At 32.6% G+C, this 11699-nt stretch overlaps 1 protein-coding gene across 1 annotated transcript in view; it reads left to right on the forward strand.

The window, feature by feature from the left end:
- Positions 1–11224, forward strand: part of Klp3A (kinesin-like protein 3A) — a 298885-nt gene extending 287661 nt beyond the window's left edge. Inside the window, exon 27 of the mRNA XM_085808353.1 lies at positions 10528–11224. The gene's annotated coding sequence lies outside the window, so the exon portion shown is untranslated. The remainder of the gene's footprint in view (positions 1–10527) is intronic.
- Positions 11225–11699: the final 475 nt, after the last annotated feature.

Consider the following 11699-nt stretch of genomic DNA (forward strand, 5'->3'; position numbering starts at 1 on the left):
GTGAAGAAAGTGACAGAGAGGTTATTTGAAACGAAAAAATTTCAGTTGACAAATTAGTCAGAATTCTTGACACAGCAACTACAGGACTTGTGCAATGGAACAATGTAACTAAACAAGAAAGTATGTCTGTCTACAGAATTAAAGAGAAAGCATTAGCACAAAAAATGAAGCAACTTAAACAACTTACATTGAAAGAAATGTTTAATAAGGTAAATAAATAAATATTAAGCCTTCTCCTTCTTTTTTTTATACCCTTTAGGTCATAAATATTTCATTATTTAATGTTTTTAATTTCCTGATTTCTACATGCCATCTTACTAGATTTAAACCCATGATTTAATATCCGGAAAAATCCCAAATCCGGGATCACCGAAGTCCCGACGAGTCCGGATCTCAGACTTGGTACTGTACGTTTTTGTTAAAATACTTTTATTTTGCAGATTAATTTTGTTTCAGTATCTACTTACTTCTTAGTGGTTTTTAACAATATACATCTGACAATAAACAGTTTACTTAAAATTCATTTTAGTGTGGATAAATTTTAAAACTGGCATCTACAAACAGTCCTGTGTCACACTCCTTGCATTTATAATAGCTCATTTTGCCTTTTTGTGGGAGTCGCACTTTCTTTGGACTTCTGTTTGAACAGAACAGAACACCAGAGATGCCCCCGCAATGGTGCTATGCCTTCTGGGAGTTGGGTCCGGAGTCCTCCATGGGCTTCCACGAAGCATGGGACCAAAGAATGTTATGACGAGTTAAAGAACAAAGACTATTTGCCCCGAGCATCACTTCGGGAGCATCGAATATTTAAAGGGATGGTTCATGCCAGTATAAGTCCCCCACAAGGGACTGAATGAAACAAAACCCCCAAAGACAGCCACATATTGTACAATGTAACAACCCCACAGCCAAGGGGCAGACAAGACTGTACCGGTATGATCCTTGCCAAGCCTTAACCATCTCTCCCCGAATAAACGGTGTGGTGTGGTGGTGTGGTGTGGTGTATTTAATTATGGCAAAGCACACTAGGGCTATCTGCCTAAGGGGAGGGATGCCTTTCGTGGAGGACTTTCTAAGGGAAACTGGCTCGTATACCCCGAATAAACGGAGGTTCTAGTCCTGTGAAGGGTGATTATATACCCTTGTGGTTGAGACTGCCTAAGTACAGATCCTAGCCAGTACTTCCCAGGAATTCCCCTGAGTCAACCCCTGGGGTGGGGAGGGGGTTCCATTTGATCAAAGCACTTCCCATGTATCGTTGGAGCAGTTAAGTTTAGATTGTTTTTCTGCAAAACCTACATCTCACCAATTTTTGTTTTCGGTGGCAGAAAATGTTTAGTTATTCCTTTCCTTTGTCTCATTGCATTCCCACAAACATTTGTTCCAAGTCTGAAGAATGCATTTGCAAATGGTGGTGGCATAAAAAAACAATACATTAAATGGTACCTTTGACCAGATAGTTAGTTCTTCAAGTAAAGATTTAACAATTATTATTATTATTATTATTATTATTTTAAACTTTTCACTGAGATTTTCTCTGAGGCCTGAGACAGTTCCCACTCACTGGATGAGACATCACGATCTTCTGGGAATGAGTTGCTATTCATCTCATCTCTCTTTCCCACACTCATAACTTTATATGAACAGTTATTGAGATCTCTTTCTACTTCTCAACAGAGTTCGTTCAGCAATACTCTGTTGGAGCTAAGAATTATATAAAAAAATGATTTCGTATGCAACTGAAATGGATGTTTCAGAGAAACCCCGTCTGGAATTTGAACCCTATTAATTCTTATATGATAATGGTGAATCTCCACCACCTTAAGAGGCTAGAAAAACGTCTCTGAATAATTCGTTATCTGACGAATCACGTACTCCTTAAAAGTATAGTCAGAAAAATCGAAAACGAAAGAAATATCCAACTCCTTACAAAACTTGTCGGTTTGGCTGGCCATCACTTCTGAAGGATACGCGTTAGCGAGCAGTGTCAAGTTTATGTCGAGAGGCTATAAGTATGGATTCATCAGTTGAATTTGTATTTAAAACGATTGCTACAATAACTAAACTAAAAACTTTTTTGTGTTTTACTGGACCACCGAATTCCTATCTGTATATTTTTTCCCGAAATGGATTCGGAGGAAGAGTATCGTTTGGTCAGGTACTGCATTCCTGAAGCTTACCACTTTATAATTTATCAGAATTTAATCAGAAAATGGTGTTTCCGATCGACTAGGTTCCGTTACAAGGTGAGCAAGATTATTATTTCTTAGATGAGACCGAAACAATAACGACTGGAGGAACCATGAAGAAAGAAAAGGTTTCGAAAAAAGACTGTATCTTCAATTAATTATTCTTTTCATCTTTGAAAAACACCAGAAGCAAGAAAGAGGATGAACACAGATTCTTGCTTCGCAAAGGTCTTATGACTTTTTCTCGCTCTGTGTGTACTGTATTCATTTATCGATTATGAAAGACGTGGCTTCCTTATAGATAATGTAAACTCGAAATGAACCTTATAATGAAATGCTCTATTCTTCGAGACCATTCTAAAACGTGAGATTTGAATAGGCTGTCGATGGATTTAAAAGTTCAAACATTATCCTTTCTCGTTAACAGTTTCTGTTTTATTGACCCAGATGTGAAAGACAATTTTTAGAAAAGAGGAAAGGGTTCGGTTGCTCTAGCGTTTTCAGGATTCGTACGGTCCTTAAAAGTCCTTAATTTTGGCCAAAATCAGTAGAAGGCCTTTAATTTTACGCAGTGGCTAATCGCACCGACGGTACGAATGGCTAACAGGCTATTCACACTACCTACGTTCGCACAATCAGCCCATGTACCAGCATTTTACGTCGATTTCCGTAAGACAGGCGGTAGCGAGAGCGACAGTTGTTAACCTAACTCAGCAATAGAAAGGGTTGTTAATAGTTCACTAGCAAGAGAATAATTTGCAAGTAATAGTTACAAAGACGAAGTCAATCTATATACATGATAAAGTTCAGGAAATGATTAGATAAAATAGGGATTTAATGATGGTTCTAACTGCAAGCGAGGACGAGTAATTAGTTAAAAAATTTTAATGTATTGACAAAAGGCTACAGAAATTACTTAAATTCTTTTATTTAACAGAGGAATTTTTATGCAAACTTAAACCCTATTCTTATAGCATAGGACTGTCAGAATTTATTATTCAATAAGAAAACTTACTGAAAATTATAATATTCACTTTTTCAGTATCCACACATATTTATAGGTTCAAATGCCATATTTCAAAATCAAAGTTATTTATGAATCAAAGTTAAGTCAAATTTATTTAGGAATTACCGTATAAATCTGATAAATCATTTGTGTGTGCAAATTTTTAAATCTAAATCTCTTGCATTAAATTATTTCTCTCTTTTAAATTACATCCCATTATTTATTTCAGTTTAATTTATTAATGTGCTTGTACTAATATTTCAAAGTTCTTTGAAGTATTTTTTTGTGTCCTGAAAATGCCAAGTATTTCCATAAAAAAAAATAAGCAGGCATACAGAATAATTCACTTAGTAGTTGATATAATCGCTTTTAACTTATTTCATATCTAAATTTTCTACACAGAAATCCTCTAATTTTTATTATCTTTTCTCGGACGAAATTTTTCAAAGAGGAATGAATTAAAGTCTTGATTGCGCAAAACACATCTTTAAAGCTAAATGTATTCTAAGTACGAAAAATGTAAAAAGATTTTGTCCCCCCCCCAAATCAGTAATTTAAACTATTCCAACCGTTCAGGAAAAGGATAAACATTGCGGACATAAAAATCTGCCCTTTTTTATATATACTTTAATAAAAGGAAATGTGTTCTTTCTTGTTATAAGAAGCCTACTAGCGGCCGAGCGGTAAAGTCGCTGAACACTGGTAGTTCGGTACGAGGTTCGAATCCCGCGAACGGGGGCTGGCTGCATGGGTGTTTTCGTGGTCTTCCCCACGTGTAACGTGTATACGAGCTGGTTTCCCTTAGAAAGTCCTCCGCGAAGACATCCCCCCCTTAGGCAGATAGCCCTAGTGTGCTTTGCCATAATTAAATACACCACCACACCACACCTTCTTTTTATAAGAAAAGGAACCCATTTTCCTTTCTAAACTTTTGAAAGTCGCCAACGCTTAAAAAATGATAAACTACGCCAAGGTTTAACTCGCCTTTAAAAAAAAAAAAAAAAAAAAAAGATTCACTACAACAGTTCGCATACGTAGAATCCGTTTCTTTCGATTGGGCTCAAATGACGGATCTGGCAACTCAATGCGCATGCGTGGTTAATTGATGGTGCGAATAGCTTTAAAGACGTTCATTCGTGAAATGTTGCCTAAGTAACTGTGCGACACACGTGAGGTGGAGCGCAGCCCTGCATAAATATCGTAGCATCTACGTTACTGCAGTTCATGTATCACGAAACATTTTAACATTGACTCTAAGCGAGCAGCAAACACAGTGGTCCAGCTGTCGACTGCTCTTCAGAGAAAAATGGTTCAGTTCAAAAACTAGCTGTCATTCAACACCAAACGGTGTGGAATGACTGCTATGCAATCGAATGCAGTAGGAGAATGCAATAGAACTAGGTAGATAACATGAGGAATTTCTTTAGCCCAAATCAATTAAAAGCGTTTTGAATCAGTATCTTCATGTTTTAGGGCCGAATTCAGGCTTCAAAAATTACAAATTAGTGATCTGTAAGAAAACGATTTCCAGATTGTACGCACTTGTGCGAATGATTTGCGATCTCACATTTTTAAATCGCTAATTCGTGGTTTTCACGGACGAATTTCGCACTAACGCGGATGGCGCACTCGACTTTTATCGAATTTAACGCCTTTAAATGGTAATTTGCTTACTTCAAAGTTTCTTAAGGTTATACAACATATTAAACCCGTGTAACAAAAGGTTAAGTTAGATTCCGACCCATATTTCGTTTAACAATATTGCATACAGCGCCATTTCCCCCCTTGTGGTGAGGTTTCGAACTTCCTTTTTTTCGCGGGAAAATAAATTCCCACAACCTTCTTTACACGATTACCAAGTTTGATAACATTTGATCCAGTAGTTTTCCTTTTATGACCGTTTCAATGTGAAACTTGAATTATAACCACTCTGTATATTATTAAATTTTAATTTGAAGCTGTGCGTTATATGTATACCATGCGTAAATTTTTCGCTTTTATGGAAAAATAAAGAATCGAAGCAAATATACTTAGGATAATGGACCAAAACTGAAAAAATTTCCCCTCCCTCCGAAAATCAAATATTGAAACTTTGACCTTGAATTTATTGGGTTATCGAAATATTTAATTTGACTTATCTTCTAAGTCCTAGTTCCGACAACAAATCCGGCAAAAATTCCGAATTACTTAAGCTGAAGTAAAAGATTTAGTATATATTCACTGTATGTTAATAAAGTAATCACAGTGTAATAAAAATAGATTATAGAATTTACGCTGATGCAACTTTTTGTCTGACTGCACAACATGTAATAGAAGAGAAGGCTTATAGAGATCTGTTTTTGACATGCCTCTAAAAGTAGATGTCATACTCCTTTTGTCTCTTCAATGTCAAAAAACTTTCCTTTGAGAGGCAACTTTAGTTTTTGGGAAAGGAAAAAAATCACAAGAAGACAAATTTGAAGAACATGCAGGACGATTGAGTACACATACTTATTTTCGGAACACAAGCGGTTCTCCGACTGGTTATTGAATAATGAAAAGATGCATTGTCATGCAATACAAAACATTTGGAATACGTTTTCTGACTGAAAACGTAAGATTAAAAATCATCTGCCATTTTCACAGCCATTTACAAGTCAACTACTCGGGCAATTGCAGAACCGTTTTGATCCTGAGCTTGTAAGACAAACCTAATATCACTGGATTTAAACACTTCTTTAATCTTCCGAGAACGTTCCTTCTTTAACTCATATTCCAAGAATATTAAGTGAATACAATTATTGCAAAAGAAATTGAATATTCATTTGCACTACGGCTTGGTAGTTTACTAACGAGTTAACAAAACTTAAATTCTACTTTCTGTGTCTAAGATTACAACAATATTTTAAATATTTACAAATAAAATATTAAATTGGAGATTTAATTGGAGCCTCACCAGTTGCCTAGCATTTGAAGATTGTTAAATACTAATTGTTTGTTGCGAGGTCTAACCCAGGCTTTTGCATGGTTGGTTTTCGTAGTTTTCTAGGTTCTCTTTACAGAGGTTCTCTATGAAAGCATCTTAATCAAATAGCTCCCATGTTCTTTCTTTGTTCAAATAACCAACTAACCTAGTTTAAACGCGATTTCCAAGTGAAGTTACTAGCGAAACCCGAATACTCATTACAAATCATGTAGCTTGCCAATCGGGAGTAAAATGAAAGATACGGCGCCAATAATTGAATTGCTGTTACGGTACGCTGTTTCTAAACTTAGATGGGCATTCCTTAATTAAATATAATTGATTTGTAACTTCTACTAGAGCTGACGGTAAGAATTGAAGTGTAAATAAATAATAGCGTGTGCAATCTTGATTAATATAAAATTTAAAATATTTGCATAGAAAAATATTTGCATTCAGACAGAAAGTTTTTTGAAATATTTGCAATTACTTTATAAGAAGGATTTATTAATAACCGTAATAATTACTTATATTACTGATGATTAGGATTCAGTTCTTGACAATTACATTCTAAATTAGAATTTTAAGGATATAATGAAAATACGCTACGCACAAAAATACATTTTAGGATAAAAAATGAGTTGATTTTTTATGCTTTAAAACTTCTTAAATGCATTTAATAAACATCGTATCCTCGTTGTTAATTGAATCCAGAATGTTGGGTGTCGTTTATATAATTATTCTTACTTGTCCACAGAACCTGCTGACTTATCCAGCCATTAATTAGCTGCAGATCATTTCTACATAACCATTGAACTTCCATTAATTCAATCTCTAGTGGGTTGTATGTTTATATCATAATTTGACTTTTATAAAAATGATTATTCTAAATCTTATGTTTCTATAAAAATATACTGTGCTTTAAAAATATGGATGATAGTATCAGCCACTTCATAAGCAACAGTTTGTTTAGAAATAAATTATGCAGTTAATGTCATAAAATATTTTCATAAAATTCAAATAAACATCAAACGAAAATTCTCAGTTTTAGACAATTCGATTTAAACGAAGTAAAGTAGCAGACGATAAAACGCCGAAGGTAAAAATTTACTCTTATTTTTTTAAAAAAAAAAGCAAAAAAGACAGAAATAAAAAAAAATAGTTAAAAATTTGAATAATATCATCTATAATTTAAAAAATAGCATTTCATATAGTATTAATAAATATTTATTACGCATCATTGAGGGAAAAAATTTCATATAATTAATTTTCCGTAAAATTTTACTTGAAATTTAAGGTTAAAAATAGATGTGGCAATTCACTGTAATAAAAATCCATAAACCACATTTGGCGTTATTATCGCCCCAAAAAAAAGATGCCAAATTTCAAAACGCAAAAATATGTAAATTCGTGTATATCTTAGAAAATTTTGAATAAAAAAGTATAAATTTTTTGCAGATATGCTTAAAAATACACCTACTTTAAGATGATGGTAAAAATTTTGTAGGTTATAATTCAAAATTTTTTTCGAAAAATTTATAAAAATTATTTAAAAATAGAAATTTTAAAAATAAAACTCAAAAAATGGGTAACTTTTTTTTGGAATGAACCTAAATTTCGAAATGTAAAAGGAAAAATAATAAAAGTTTAATAAAAAAAGAGATATTAATAAATATTTACCAAATTCAATTAACACTGAGGAGCTAAAATTTTGAGAGCTAATATTTTAAAAACTATTCCTGCGATTTTTACAAAACTTGGTATTCTGGCATAATTTGAGTCGTAGAATCGAAATATGTAAAAAAATTGATATGTTATTTCAGAAAAAGTCCGATTTTGTATCAAAACACCTATGTTAGAATAGCGATATATATAAATCTAATATATATCCTAAGCCGCGCTTTCGAGACATGAAAAACGCAGTTTGAATTTTATCAATCGGCCCAGTAGAACAAAAGAACTGTCCTTTTTTTTTTTTTTTTTTTTTTTTTTTTTTGAGCAGTGTTCATTACCCAATTGTTTATGATTTCAGCGTTTACTATAATTTTCTATTTCTGTTTCCTCATATGATAGAGTTACTGAGCCAGATTAAATTAAAATTAAACCGTATGATCTTTGACCACTAGTCCACATTTTTAGTTTGAATTTGACTGTTCTTATTTAATTACGTCACCGTGAGATGTAATTCACTTTGTTAGGATCAGAACATGCCTTTATGTTTGTTCTAAGTTCTTTTTCAAATAAGAGGCTTATTTAAACCTTTGTCTGATATTGTAGTTACTTTCAGACACAGTGATAATGTGCCTCACGTCTATCAGGTGTTTTGGGCTACTTAACGTTTACCAGATCAAGTAAACCCTCATAAGTACATTGTGGAGAGGTTGACAAGTTAGGAGATAAAGCACGCCGAAACTAGCGAGAGCATTGGTTTGCATATTGAGACAAATCTCGAATTATTGTTAGAAAAGATGCTTAAAGAGAAGGAAATCGATATAATATAGCCAAAATGTTTGGGAAGGCTTCAAGTTAAAATGACGGATAAATATTTTGTTGAGTGTTGTTGTTACAAAACATAAATGTTTAATGTGTAATTATTCTTATTCTTATATATTAGCTTTTAATGTGTAATTATTCTTATATCGTTTAAGATTCAGTGTCATAAATTACATGTATTTTAAACTGTGAAATTTTATTAGATTTTGATTTTAATAGGGCTTTTTTAACAAATATTGTTAAGAAATAAAATTTAATAGTGGCCATGTAAATCCATAATGACTTAGGTTACCTATTTACCTAATTTAATTATTTATAACTAACTGCTTACCCTTAAAAATTCTCTCTACATATTAAAGCGAGGTATTGCCTTTCATTAATACTCACTGTGGTCACAAGATAAAACACAAAAATGTAGAAATTCAAGTAAAACTTATTCTTTGCATCTAGTGAGACTTAAAATAATACAAAACAACTCATCATGACACTAACTGCTTCAAAGAGAGCCTGACTAACTTTTAAACACTTGTCAACCTTGCCTACATCAGGCCTTTCAGGTTTATTCTAATCAGCAGGTCTCTCTCTAGACAAGCAGCAGCGGTGATACCATTCAATCTTTTGCTATGAACCATGCTAATTATGATCTTACTTCTCATTTTAACCTATGCCGTTGACATAAAATCTATCTGCTATTTACTAAACCTCTAGACCAGTGGTTCTCAACCTTTTGACTAACGTGTACCATCTAAACAAAAATTGAAAAACCTTTAGTACAAAGTACTCCTACCACCACCACTCTTAAACAAAGCTCAGATCGCATAAATTTACGAGTGTTAGAGAAAAACTCAATCAAGATGTTGGGGTTTTAATTTTTGAATTTAATAGTTAAAAATACTTTGCTTTTTTTGTGTAGCACCTATTTTTCTCTTGCGAACCACCTGTGGTATGCATACCACCGGTTGAGAACTGCCGCTCTGCAAATTGTTTTCCGATGACAACCTTCTGTATGGAGAAAAATACATACTTCTGCATGGTTAAGGCTGTATTCACGCATCAGGCACACAAAACAGTTTTTCTGTATCAAATTATAGAAGTTATTGATCTTTCTATCCTGAATCTCTTGAGAAATATATGGAAAGAGAGATCAAAGCCCTTTACGGTGGTAGACAGACCTTTCGATGGTTGAAAATCTGAACACCTCCAGTAACTTGAATATGATAGGACATTTCCTGTGAAATTTTGAAAACTTTAGTTGAATTAATGCCCAGTTATTAAAACCGAGGTTGGTTTAAAAATAAAATTGAATCTCTTCAATTTATATTACGCTATTTATGCTGATTTAGCTATAACCTTATTATTCAGTCCATCTACATTTTTATGCGTTTTGCTTAGTAATCTGCCATAAACTGAAAGTTTATTAATTTCGTGAAATATTATTTTTGAACAGTGCAGTGTTATTTTTATACAAGTATCGCAGTTCTTCAAATTAGGCACAGATGTCAAAGTGTCTTATAATTTGCTTCATGGTGTTATGAGCATCGAAAACAATTATTCAGTTCTTGACTGATGTATTTTATTTGGAAGCCTCAATAGTAATCATAAATTTAGATTGAAAGCTTTATGCATCGTAATGAAGATTTAAATTAATTTGTAAGTAAATCTATGAAAAATGATTTAAACTTTGCAATGCAGTTTGCTGTATCTTCAGCAGAGATGGCAAAAAGCATTGCTCATAAAGCAATGTTAAAGCTACTTTGAAATGAAATGGAGATAGTTTTAAATTACTTTCTGAAAATTTGTATGCTTTATAAACCCTAAACATTCTCGTGCAAGTTCTTCCGAAGCATTATTTTTTTAATTGATTTTAATTATTTACAAGATTGTTTTTCTTGCAGAATGGGCAGCTTCACCTTCTCCCATAAAATTCTGAACGAAGATACTGCTGACAGTGACTTCCATTTGCCTAATGTAAAAACATGGGATGACCTTCGCTTGCGGTGTCGTGAAGAAGTAGCTTGTCTTCCTCCTAAAATTGTTCATCATTTCCATAAAGTTGCAGATTCTTCTAAAGTCTCGGATATGAAATTACGAGTCATGCAGTGAAATGTTCTTTCTCAAGGTAGATATCATCACCAAGGGAGAAACCAGTATTTACTGAACTTATTTCTTCATTATCAGATTTCAAAATATTGAACTGTACATCCTATAGTTATGATGAATTTTTGATACCTTCATCTACTTTTAAACTTCTTATTTTATCATCTGTTCTTTGAGATTTATAAGTTGCAAAAACAAATTTAATGAAGATTCGAGTCAAGTACTGAAAGTCAACAGTCCAAATTTCATCAGTACAAGAAAAGTTGATGAAAAGTACATCAATACTATGAAGTGACTCTAAAACAAAATCAAGAAATATTACAATATCTTCCCCCAACAAACTTTTAATCTTTTTGTAAAATTACTGCAGACTTTTAAAGATATATTTAGCCTTCAGAAACTTTGTCCTGAATTATTTCAGCCATGAAATAGTTCTCGGAATTTCTGTTCTTTCTTTGCTTTTGAAAATTCGCTACTACTAGTTCACTTAGACAATGTTTTAAAACTCAGTGTGATTTTAACCTACTTAAATTTATTAAAAAAATAATATGATGTATTTACGCAATTTTCTTAATACTTAAATTGCTTTAAATACTTAATATCATTAGGTCTTGTAATAGCTTGCACACTGAACTGCTACTAATATAATATTTTAAACTCCCTGCCAATATTTTAAAGGTAGTTTGTGAATTTTGAATGTCTTAAAAAATTTATCATGTATTATTTCAGCTGTTAAATAGCCATCAGAATTATCGTTCTTAAAAAAAAAAAAAAAAAAAAAAAAAAAAAAAAGGTTGCAACATATTAACGCTAATTTAAAATGCAGTACACTTTATTATTTCATTTCAAATAAATTCAAATACAAGGAATACAAAATTTTAAAAAAGAAGAAAAATATATTAATTATTAAGATGTAACACAAGGACATAATAACGACATTTTTACAATTGTTGCAAAAAGGTGGAATTTT

This window comes from Stegodyphus dumicola, chromosome X1 (genome assembly GCF_044657685.1).
Source record: "Stegodyphus dumicola isolate Sdum_Otavi_A_Nest chromosome X1, ASM4465768v1".
Taxonomy (NCBI): Eukaryota; Metazoa; Arthropoda; class Arachnida; order Araneae; family Eresidae; genus Stegodyphus; species Stegodyphus dumicola.